The sequence below is a fragment of the Falco punctatus genome, assembly GCF_963210335.1.
Source record: "Falco punctatus genome assembly, chromosome: 4".
Lineage (NCBI taxonomy): Eukaryota > Metazoa > Chordata > Aves > Falconiformes > Falconidae > Falco > Falco punctatus.
The window spans coordinates 64,924,077-64,936,451 of NC_137583.1; the positions used below are offsets into that span (position 1 = coordinate 64,924,077).

Below are 12,375 nucleotides of genomic sequence, written 5' to 3' on the forward strand. Positions count from 1 at the left end.
TAAAAAGCTAAAGGGTTAATGTCACACTTTTGGAAAAAAAATCTTTTCTTTTCTTCACTCCTTAAAAATAAGCATTGGGTTGGCTTCTCTCCACAAATATATTCTCTGTTGAATGAAGTGTGGAAAAAATTGCTCTCACAGCAGAGTGAGCCATACTCTTTCTGACTATTAGTTCTGTAAAGTAGCTGAGTGTTTGGTTGCTCCATCTGATTCAGTTGAGGTGGAGTTAAAATGTAAATGAAAAACAAACCTTCTGCTTTAATCTTTGCCTTAGGCTTGACCTTGAATTCCTCGAGTTCCTACTTGTCTCACTCATTCCAGTACAAGATCTGAAACAGCTTTTTGTGCGTTATTTGGGACAACTATCCAAAGGTGGTGAAAAATGGGAGAAATTGAACAATAAGGAAAAACTCATTTCAGAGAGCTCATTGTGCTGACCTATTCCTGTTCTCAAATTATTCAGGGAGTCAATAGGATGTTTATCCTCTGTCTGCTCTGGTGCTGTCAGTGCTGCTATTATAGATGTTTGATTAATGGACTAAATTTCCCATCCCAAATGCAGCCTGGCAAGAGTAAAGCCCTTTATCCTAGTGAAATGCTATATCATCAGACCTGTTATGGATGTTGATAAGGATATGTAGGCTTATTACATGCCAGGTATTTGTTTTAGTGAATAATCAAAAAGTTAAAGCTCAAAGAAATAACTCACTGATAAAAGAATATGTAAGTTGGGTTGTGAAATGTGGATTTGTAAATGAGTAAGATAAATGATGTGTTAAGGGATTAAAATCTGAACTCGTTTGTTGTGTAATGATGCCTGTCAGTGTTCCATATTAAATAATTACTAGGTCTATTGTTAATAAGATGGGAGGTTATGTTTGTATGATCCCCTGATGAGTAGAAGAATAGCAGTATATGTATGACAGACAGGGGGAAAAGGAAATAAAAATCTAGTTCAATTCTTTATGAAAACACAGTCAAGAAACCTAAGGTTGACACAATGGACAGAAGGTACCAGAAGCCCAGGAGTGTCAGTCTGGCAACAGATGGAGCTTACTGTGTGTGCTACAGGCATGGCTATTATTCCATTATCATGTGGTATGTTCACAAAGAGCACGCCCTGTTTCTAGCTACTTGAGTTAAGATGAGTTTTATCTCCCTGGGTTGAACAAGAGTTCTATGATTAGGGAAAATATGATTGAATTTTATCAACTTTTCATTTCATACTTTTACATCTGACCGAAATGCATTCCAGGTTCAGTGAAGGAGGTGATGGGGAATGGACCCCAGCACAGAAAAGCCTTCCACCAGTGCAGAAGTCAAACATTGCCACTCCTTTTGGAAAAACTACTTTCTGAATGGAGAAACTAATAAAGGTGCAGGGAACATTTCTGTGCTCACTGTTTGAACAGCTTATATGGAAGAAATGTGGCACAGAGCATCCATCCAGGATCTGTTCAGTCTTCAGAAATGAAAGCTAAGGGGAAATCTTATTACTGTCTGCAAAACACCTAATGCAAGGATGTAGGAAATACAGAGCCCACTGTTCTTTGCAGTGCACAGTGATGTGACAGGAGTCAACAAACAACTTCAGAAACAGAAAATTTCAGTTAGATCCAAGGAAAAAAGAATTATGAAGGTAGTCAAACACTGGAAGAGGTTGCCCAGAAAGGCTGTGAAATCTTCATGCTTGGAGGTGTTCAGGGTGCATCTGGACAGGCCCTTAGCAAACAGGTTCTAATTAGACCTGCTTTGAACAGGGGCTTGGTTTAGATGACATCCAAAGGTCCATTCTGACCTAAACTAGCCTTTGATTCTATGCCCAAAAAACTCCACCAGCTAAAAGCACATAGGAAACAAGGCTAAGACTACAAACTTCACCCTATGATTGCAGTTAGATATTATTTTTACCTATACTTTAGCAAATTATCTTTTTCTACCTATCTTAGTGAATTATGATCTCAAGTTAGTCATTACCTCTTATTTATGCATATGCTTTACATAATAGGGTGAAAATAAAGTGTATGGCTTTTGAGGCTGAGGTCTAAAATAAACTAATTGTTTTTTAAAAATCTGTGGATACCCTAAGTTTATAGAGGATACACAAGTATTTTAACATGATTTACTCTTTAAGTGTTGAAATGCCATACTTTTGTATCAAGAAAAAAAACCAAAACCAAAACAAAACCAAAATATTTTTACAGGGACAGAATGAGTCTGGAAATACACAGAATTCCAACTAATTCTCTGAGATTCATTCTTACATAAGACAAGATGTATATTGATTTATGAAAAGAATGTACAAGTAACGGAACACATACGATTAAAAGCATTGTAACATTTGAGGAAACTAATGTGATTTAGAAAAATGGTGAAGAGAGAAAAGACATAAGAAATAAATTAATGCCTCAGTTGCTTCTCATTTAGATTTTTCAGTTTGTCTTGAAATTAGGCTTCTCCTTTTCTATAGGAAATAGGACTGTTTTCTTAATATTTCATAGAACCATCAGTGATTAATCACTTTAGCGGATCTCTAACTGTGTAATAATCTTAAATTATGGATGATGTATGTATTTCATCATCTGTGAAACTTTCTTCATGTGTTTTATTGCCAAAGGAACTTAAAGAGAATTTGGATGGAAAAGATTTCCAACTTCTGAAATTCTGGTGACATTTTTCTAAAGGAAAAAGTTTATGCTGTTCATTTCCTTGGAAGAAAGATTCTGACCTACTAAAACAGGATTGCAAGCATGTCAGCACTTTCTTGCACCTGGGGATGGATAATTGAAACTCCATACAGGCCACAAGACCTCTTTTCAACATTTCTGTTGCCCACATCCCAGCAGTACCTTGCCCAGGTTATTGATTAGTTTGGGACACTAATCCCACAAACTCTTCCCATACACTGCATTGGTAAGGATTTTCTGGAAATAGTGCAAATTCTTAATGCTAGTCCAGATCCAAACAGTTGTAGGCTGGTGCTAACTTTCAGACATCTATGTCCCTTACTAGACATATTACTTAATGTTTGCTCTGTGTTATTCAGCTATAAAAACCCAAGAGTGTTTGTTCTGTTCTATAATACTCTATCATCAGTTTATAAATCCTGTACTGTAAGTCAGGCTTCTAAGTCACTGCAGGTAAGGATGGGTTCCTGAAGTGTGATTTTAAAAGTTTGAATTTTTTTTCAGTGATAGATTTCAGGTTCTTTTCTATTTACATTTTGGTTTGTGAAACTGAATTTCATGCCTGCAAACTTTTCTTACAGTTAGAAGGTTGAACATTTCTCTCTGACACTCTTTCTCTATTTTTTTAAAGGTCAGAGATATTTTCCTTAGCTAGAGTTGTAAAGAAAACATATTTTGACCAAACACACAAGTGTTCTGATAAAACTGGTTTTATATATATAAATATATACACACATACACCTCTTTTCTGATGCTGTACCCATTTTATATCTGTGGTTTGATTTGTTATATACATTTGAAAATTAGGAAGGTCAAGGGTGCTTACTGTTGTTACTCTCCCAGAGAAAATATTGCATGGCATTCTTCATAGCTGTAAAGCCTGTATTGGAGACTGACAGCTTTTAGAGAACATAATGTATTTGTTGCACAACAGTGTACTTTATATAATTTGTCCTTTGTCCCAGAGAGAAAACTAGGTTAAATTTAATATGGTTTATATGTAGATAGGTTTTAACACATAACCATTGTGTAACTGGATGTTAGGCAACAGACCATGCATTTCATTCTGTTTGGAAGGAAAAACCCCATCACTTAGGTAGCATTACCCTTTGAGAACATTATTTTTCACTTTTAAAAATTATTTCTAAAGCAGAAGGAAGATCAGATTCTTCCCTCAATTTCTGACATAGAAACAGAAAACACCGGTAATTTAACCGGCTGGGGAAGACATTAATTTATCTGTCATTCTGGACTGCTCTTGCATATAATAGCAATTACTCTTGCTGTTATATGAGGATCACAACATTGCTTACTAATAGCAACTACATCTCACACCACCTGTCTTACGCAGTGTATTACACAGTAATACACAAATGAGAAAAATGAAGCTCAAAATTGAAAAAAAAATCAAATATTTTGAGCTTTTGAACAGTAAGACTCTGTTCTTTCTATGCTGGTAGAGAACTCTGTAACAGTTATTCTTGAATTATCTTTTAGCAAAGTATAGGATGGAAAAAACTGGTTGATTAGCAAAAATATTCAAAATTATTATTGCAGATAAAAAATTAATCCACCACAGAAAATGTATGGAGCTGTCTTTCACTGTATGAATTCATTCTTTCACGAAGGACCTAGACTTGTAATTTTATGGTCCCTATTCAGACCACAAGTCCACATTTCACTGTAAAACCTAGAGACAGAAAAAGAAGATTCTTTTACCATTAATGGAGTAACTAATTGCTTTCTGAAAGATCCCTTTACTGTACCATCCTTAAAGTTAAAGAGGCAATATAAAAATGGAAGGGCAGCAGTCCTGTTGTAAAAGTTGTCATTACATGGTTAATATCTAAGGAGTGCTATATAACTGATGTTCTGTGTTGTTCTCCTGTGGTAGATCAAATAATATCATCATGCATCTTCCTTATTATCAGGAAATGTCAAGTCACATCTCACGTACTAGCAAGAGCTCCAGATACAACTTGAGTTAATAAAATGCTTGCATAAAATTATAATTGAAAAATTAATACAATCTGACGTGATCATTGACTGTAGAGTCTAAAAATCTGTAAATTAAAAGTAATGACATATGAACAGTTCACACAGGGATGAGGCAGAAAACTGTGAGATGCTGAAATTATTTTTGACCTGCTACATCAGAAGCCTTAAACAACTGTCTGAGTAAGATGAAGAGAATATTAATTCTTGAAAGGGAATATTCTCTCCGATAACTGACTGCATGTCCTTTGTCAACAATTCCACCATACTAGGTAAGTGCAAACTAACCTGGTTTTGATTCACAAAAAAACAAAAACAAACAAATGACCACTCTCTATCAGATCATCAAATGAGTTGCTTTTTAGTGACTTAACAGGAAGGGCTAGCCAAGAGCTGTTTAGCATGTTTTCACAGGGAGCTCAAGGAAGACTACAGATGGCTAAAAATTACTAGCAAGAATATTATGCATGCTTCTGAACACATCAGCAGTCAGAAGTACATTGACAAATCGGAACATATTTGGGCAAGGCCTTAACAATGGAAATTCATTGGAATGACTCCAAATGTAACTTGATCAGATGGTGACTAATGGTATCTTTAAACATCTACAACTATTTGTTGGATATAAGCAGAACCATTTACAAGTGGTGCAAGGAGTAAACTAATGAAACTTGAGCTCAGAAAAATGGAGGTAGAACCTAAGGAATCCTATGTTAAGGGCATCCTTACCTCAGTGCAATGAAGTCTTTGATATTATTAAGTATACTACAGCGGGAAAATACAAAGTCTAGAGCACATGGAAGAGAAAAAAATGGACCTGATGTTCCTTTCTACTAAAAGGCAACGAATTACTTTAAAATGAAACGTTCTGGCCCTGGTAGTTCAGGCAAATGTCTTTTGTACAGTAGGAATGCACACTTGCAGTGGATGATTGAAATGTTACTGTTGTAAAACAAACTATATTGTAATGCAATGCCTGAATTACACATAGTCAAAAACATCTGTAGCTTGGTTTTGGTCTTGTAGTCCCTGGGTTTTGTGAATAATAAAAATACCTCACACAGATCATTGGATTACCTGCTTAGCTGCTGCAGCCAGTTTAACTCTCCTTATGATGAAAAATGACTCATACAAATCACCACAAGGAGTCACTGACTGAACCTGTATGGTAGTTGTTATATGTCGAATATGATATAAGGTTCAGGATAAGTTTGGACTACTGTCCTTTTTCTGCTTTTTGAAAAGGACGTCAGGATGACAAGCTAACACATCTCTGACAGCTTCTGTAGAAAAAACAGTGAATTATATGGAAACAGAAATACCATTCATTCATGACCTGGAGGCTTGGGAATGAAGCTTGTCTTTTTGCACCTAGCTGCCAGGAAAAATATATTGACATAATTGGTTGGGTTTTTTTAATAACATTCAGCAGAAAAAGTCACCCTTTTAACGTAAGAAGTATGGGGTAGGACAATATCTTTGTAAACTCTGCCTCATGCATGACTGAGGCACAATAGTTTAAAGTGATTCTTTGAATGCTTTGAACTGACCAAGAAGAACTGAATTCTTTCCAGTGGGCTGAAAGTCCACTGCCAACTTTGTGTTACTGGGGTTCGGCGATCCTTTTAGCTATACTCTTCTGTGTACCCTTCCTGAAGCTGCTGGAGGTGTCGCTGCAGAGGGCAGAGTGGCTCAGCACTTCAGAACCCAGTGACTCAGGAGAGGAGAAAAGGCACAGCTTAGCAATTGCCAAACCCCTTCTCCCAACAGCTCCTGTGCTTTCAGATGGTTATTGAGCTGCTACTAGGACACTTAAAGAAAATACAACCTAAGTAGCATGTGATAAGGACAACTATTTTTTTAACTTCTTTCATGACAGGTCACTAGGACTGACCCTGGGGGTTGTAGGACTCCACCATTGATGTCCCTCTCCTGTCTGGCCTCACAGAGCAAAGGAGTCTGGCACACCCGAAACTAAAGCCTCTCCTCCAAGTACCTCCCCAGCCTGTGCTCACCTGTGCCTTTGCAATCCATGTCTTATGCCCGTAGTTGGCACACACAGCAAATTCCCTTGTGCTTAATTTTGTTTGTATCTTAGCTAATTTCCCTTCAGAGAAAGATATATTCCCTTTCTTGTTTCTTTGTAATCGTCCTGAAGTTTTTGATCTCATGTTGGGCTTTTCCAAGGCTTTTTCCTACCAGTACTATGCAGCAACATTTCAATAGTCATTTTCTCAGCACTTCCCACCAAAGCAGGATTGGCATCCTTAGCCACAATCTGTGGGGAACACAGTGGAATGAGGTAAGGGCAACTGTAACACATACTTCCTTCATGTCATGCTTGCTGAAGCGTACTTTTTGTAGGTGTGAAGGGAATGTTTTGTTCTTTTTTTTTTTTTTTTTTTTTGTTTCGAAGGGGACACTTAAGAGATGTGAAGATGGCAGCCACACTGTCATACTGGTGCATTCAAGCCTATGAGACAAACCATACAGTAGGATTTATTAGCTTGGCCACAGTTCCAAAATAATGCGGCTATACAGTATCAGATATGATGCTGGCAAACCTAGAATGGGAGAATAGCAAGCCCACATGTATGAACCAGTAGTCTAGCTATTAAAGATTGTGAAAACATAGACTTTTTAAAAAAATACATATTTTAAATGCAATGTAAAATCTGAAAAGTATATCAGTGACAGTTACAAAATAGGCAATGCCTAGCCATCATTGTTATTTCAGTCAGAAATTCACTTGGGAATTGGTTAGTTTCCATCCTCCCTGTATAATCTGAATTTTAAGATAGTAATTTTGAATTATTATCAATTCATGAATCTTGAAGAAATAAGGAAAGGGAAGGGTGGCACTACACTTCGCCTTCTACTCTGCTATAGTTATAAGGAGAAGGAAACCCAGTGATTTTTGTACACCACCCTCATTCTCTAGAAACAGGAATCAAATGATAAAATTTGAAGGAAGCCGTTTTGGGAGAGTTTTCCTATTACCTATGTAAAATTACAGTCAAGTCTTAATGTGTTCTAATTATGGTATAGGAACAAATTCTTTATGGAGACCTTTGATCTGTCCCATTTTATGGTGAGCAAAGTTCATTTGCTATCAGGTGGGGCCACATTTTTCCATTAGCATTTCATTATTCATTCAAACTCAGTCACAGTGAACCTTCACTGGACATTTCCCTGGGGTCAGTATAACTACCTAAGTGAATTGCGTATGCAAATATTGCATATAATGAAGTGCAGATTCAAAATAATAGCCACAAACCAGAAAGCCATTGTGAACAGTCTGGGCCATAAAAGTATAAGGATAGTCATCTGTTGTTGATGGTTGCATAAACCAGAGAAAAAGATTGCCACAGAAAATAACAACATAGCTTAATATTTCATCATTTATCACTTCACACTAATGTTATTTTCCCTACTTTTTATCTTGTTTTGTCATGTGCATCTAAGTTTTGACTGCAAGAACGTCAACATTGTAATAATTTTTTTAGTGTGTCCCATTAGCAGAAAAATTAAATTTGGCCAAGAGAAAAATAATGGAGTCAGGCCAGAGAGGAATAAAATTTTCTTTAAGGCCCTTTAGATTTATCCTCTGGGAAACAGAAAAACATTCCCACCCAAGCAAACACTGTGAAAAATCAAGAACTATCAATATTTTATGCCTAAATTGAGAATATGGGCATCACTCTAACACTCTGGTGAAATTAGAGGAGCAAAATCTTATATTTTATATTTGGTTTTGGTGTTTGCCTTACATTACGTTAGTGTTGCATGACCTGAACTGCTTAGCTCTGAGGTTTGAGAACAAGTTTTCTGTATTAACAGAAAATGAGCAGGTTAGTATTTTGAGCCAGTGACATCTTAATCACTCATCTTTTTAAAAAATCATTTTAGCTCAAGATTTTAAGGCATATTATAGAAGTAAGGACTCCTCATTCCTCCATACAGGTGGGAAAATAAGGAATGTGCATTGGGGAGTGACTAGCCAAAGCCATTTAGCAACCTAATGTCAAAACTGGGATCACAAACTCCTCATAAGCATTGGCAGAACACAGAAAACTTAAAAGGATTTGTGGTGCCTGCAGATGTATGTTTGTGTTGAATAGCTCGGAGGACAGAGTTTCTAAATTTGTATCGAGCTAAAGCAATCACTTGTTCTGGATTTATATGGTAGTAAGGTCTTTCTTCTTGCTAGAGTGTATCAGTATTTCCCCTTACTGTCTGCTAATCCTCCCCCAGCCATTAGCAAATAACTGATAAATCTCCACAGGTCACAGCTCATATCTCTTTATCATGAGGTCATATGTGTGAACTATGGCAGTTATTCCTTAAATCACACCTCTGGGGGAAAGAATTCGATCTCCTTTTGCTCTGACAATGAAATAATCTGAGAACAGAGTAGTCACTGATATTTCAATCATCAGATCATTAAAATAAACTGCAAATTAAGGGTTGGGTTCTGCTCAGTCAACCTGAGCTGTCTATAACTTATATAAACTTAATTCATCCTCTTTGCTCTTCTGAAGCCCCTGGAAAGAGATAGGCAGCTGCTGAGAGCAATCCATGGCTCCTATTTTACATACCTTTTTTAATGTGGAAATAAACATCCTCTGGAGGTACCTCTCTCTCTCGACAATGGAGAACATATAGGCGACTAATTTAGAAGACAGGTAAATACACATGGCTAAAATTTGTGAAGTCTTACACTAGTTAAAATATTCCGCCAGCTATACTGTTTAGGTGTCACTCATATGGATTTATCTCTACGTCGTCAAATAAATCCTGCTTATAGTAGTCTGTGACCCCACCTTAAACTAATAATTGTCTCCTATTTTACTTTTCCACCTCATTTGTTATAAGCTTCCTCCTTCTTTCTGCTGCCTCTTGATTAATAATGAGATTGTAATCTTTCCCAGGGCTGCAACCATACTGCCACCACACCTTTTCAGCAGCTCCATTCTGAAACTATGAGTATTCCCATGTAACCGCAAAACACAGATAATGAAAATCACATCAGCACATCATGTTATTAATTATGAGAGGTATAATAAATATTTTTCAATGTTATCTCACCTATTACTACTACTTGTAATACAATAACAAAACATTGTATAATGGCTTAACGGTGACTGATTCTGAGCCAGCGTGGCAAATCTCTAATGCATGTTTTCAGTTCAGAGTATGGAAAGCAAGTGTTTAAAGTCCTGCTAAATCAATGATTGAAAGTTACGGGTTTCCTAGCCCAGTAAAGGCTGATAATATAACAACGTGGTCTTACACGAGCATTTTGAAAATACTTTCATAATCTATATTAAACACTGATGTGCCTATGCAACATTTATGCTCAAAATTGTTTACTCCGCTTAGCACTGGAAATTGTAACAAGCAAGTTTATATCAACAATAAACAAAATCTACTTGAATAGTTGCAAACACTTACAAGAAAGGCTAGAGATTTTGCTTGTGAGCAGAATAATATAGGGGTTTTTTCCCTGGACACTAAAATGGAAAAAAAATTCAAACCCATTAAATCAGTACTAAACATTTTGCTCAAGCTATTTCACAGTCTGTCTGGGACTAAGGAACAAACTGAAAATTGCCACCTTATACATTGCAATTCAGTGTCTCTTTAACTTTGCATTTTGAAGGATTTTTTTTAGGTCAATCCACAGTGCTGAAATGAATTAAATAGACTCTGAATGGATTTTGTGTGGGCAGAGCTAAATTGGTGGTTAAGTACAAAATCCATGTTATAACCAACAGAAAATATTGATCTTTTTTCATTTATTTTTATTTTCCTTTCAAGAAATTTGAGGAGGTGACTTTTTTAAAGAGTTTGTCTTGTTCCTAACAGCGTTGTAACTCTGGCATAATTGGAGACTGTATGTGTCTTAATTCCACCAGTCAATACTATGCACTGTTCCGCTGCCTGTTATTACGCACAGTAACACTTTGAACTTTCACATGCCTATATTTATTCAACAGATGGCAGAGCCTGTGAGAGGATCAAACATCTTCCTGACAAGAGAGCAGCTCATTTTGTGCAAGGAAACTGCCAGGTATCTTTACTGGATGGTAAACAAACTGATGGTCTGCTGCTTTTCCCAGGAGGAATTAGCTGCATGCAGCAGCCACAGAGGGCAGAGAGGCATGAGCTGCCGAATCCTGCAAGCCTTAATTCAGTGTCTGCTAAGGAGACACCAAATGTATCTTGAAGTAGGGTACAAATCTATGCTAAGACAAAAAAGTTCACCCTCAAGCTCTGTAGTATCATCTGGATAATAAACACTTATGGAAACATGATGTTAAAGGTAATAGAGAATGAGAATCTTTCTTTGGTTTTCTATATGAGTCGACATACTCAGAGTGCTTACTTAAATAGTTCCTCAAACAACTTCAGCACGGCTTCATGGTGTTATCAGAACATGAATGCTAAATAACAAGAGCTACAGCAGTTCTTTGTATTCAAAACATCTGCTTTGAGATAGTTAAGAAGTACCATCAGAAAGTTTTATTGGAACTGGACAGTTTTAACTGTACAGTATTTTTTATGGAAGCTTCTTTCCATCAAAGCACATTGTTTTCATTTCTGACAGTTCTCTAGGACTTTTCATAACAGACAATATACCAGCATGAACTTCTCACCAAAATTTTCAAAAGACAGCAGACCGGGCTCTGTTAGTTTCTTGTCCCAGCTTTAAAGTCGGGTAGCACAGAATTCACTGATCTACACCTCCAAAAAAACATCTCAAGATGAGTGAAATAAGACTGAAAATACAAGAATATGAATTACTGGAACAGCGTGAGTTGGTGAAACACAGAAGCAGGCAAAAGTCCACTAGGAAGTCCTTTATAACAGCACCAGAGACTGCTTTCTGAAGTGCCCTTGAAACAGAAATATGTGCACTGTTGCCCAGGTGACAAAATCCAAGTACATGGTACCTACTGTGAACAAAACAACTAACATTGTCTGTTCATTGTGGACTGGCTAGTATTAGTGATGCTGAGAGCTATCACTTTAAATGAACATAAGAAACAAAACCTATTTTTGTGTATATGTGTCAATCATCTAGACTAGGCAGCTTCTTCTTCAACAGAGGTGTTTTTAAACAAAGGCTTATCTTACTGTCTACAAATACATGTGTAAGTTCCATTGTTTCTTCCTCACATTTTTTGCAATGCCAAAGAAAATACATAAGGAATTTCTCAGGTTAAACCTTGATGATGAAGTCCCTGAAGTTGTTCAAGTGGCATTTGTTCTCTTAACCTGATTTTCAATTTCTCTGGTTCATTCAGACTTTTACACAGTTCCGCACTTAAAACATCATAGATGTATGGTACAGTTCTTCAGAAACACATAAAACTGACACCTTAAGGGTGAATTGTTTTCTTCTTCTCCATCCATTCATTCATATGTCCTAACTTGTTCTGCAAAGCATTGTTCCTAATTAAATCTTCCCTTTCATATTAATCCCTTAACATCTGCCTAGTAATCGAGAACAAATGTTTCTCATTGGTATTCACATGGAGTTGTTGCACACTTACCTCTTTTGCTGAAATATTCAGCCCTTGCTAGTTTGGCTTACATTTTCGCTTGAGCTAGCAGCTGACTTGGCTGCTAGTTACTATTCCTCCGACTTTATTCTCTGTCAGTCATACCCATAGCTCATTGTCTAGCA

The 12,375-nt window shown here is 36.8% G+C and overlaps 1 long non-coding RNA gene across 1 annotated transcript in view; it reads left to right on the forward strand.

Moving 5' to 3' along the window:
- The window catches only part of LOC308062619, a 33,420-nt gene continuing 21,045 nt past the window's right edge, over window positions 1–12,375 (forward strand). The window contains exon 1 of the long non-coding RNA XR_013927651.1: window positions 1–12,375. This exon is cut by the window's right edge and continues 18,109 nt beyond it. This is a non-coding gene — a long non-coding RNA (uncharacterized lncRNA).